At 68.9% G+C, this 212-nt stretch overlaps 1 protein-coding gene across 1 annotated transcript in view; it reads left to right on the plus strand.

The window, feature by feature from the left end:
* ULK1 (unc-51 like autophagy activating kinase 1) overlaps positions 1-212 on the plus strand; it is a 26,899-nt gene that overhangs the window by 23,938 nt on the left and 2,749 nt on the right.

A 212-nucleotide genomic window follows, 5' to 3' on the forward strand; every position in this document is an offset into this window, starting at 1 on the left:
GGCCACGCAGCCTCTGCACTGACGTCCCACCTGCAGCAGGTGGGCCAGTGGGGCGAGCCTCCCCTGGGAGCTCCGCTCAAGGGCACAGGCTTGTAAACCGAGGCCCCCAGACCCGAGGGTGTGTCATGGGGTCACGGAGGGGCTCACAGGGAGCGGGGAGCCTGTCCTGAATGGGCCTCTCCCCACAGTGGGCTCCTCCAGCTCCCTCAGCT

This window comes from Myotis brandtii, unplaced genomic scaffold (genome assembly GCF_000412655.1).
Source record: "Myotis brandtii unplaced genomic scaffold, ASM41265v1 scaffold403, whole genome shotgun sequence".
Lineage (NCBI taxonomy): Eukaryota > Metazoa > Chordata > Mammalia > Chiroptera > Vespertilionidae > Myotis > Myotis brandtii.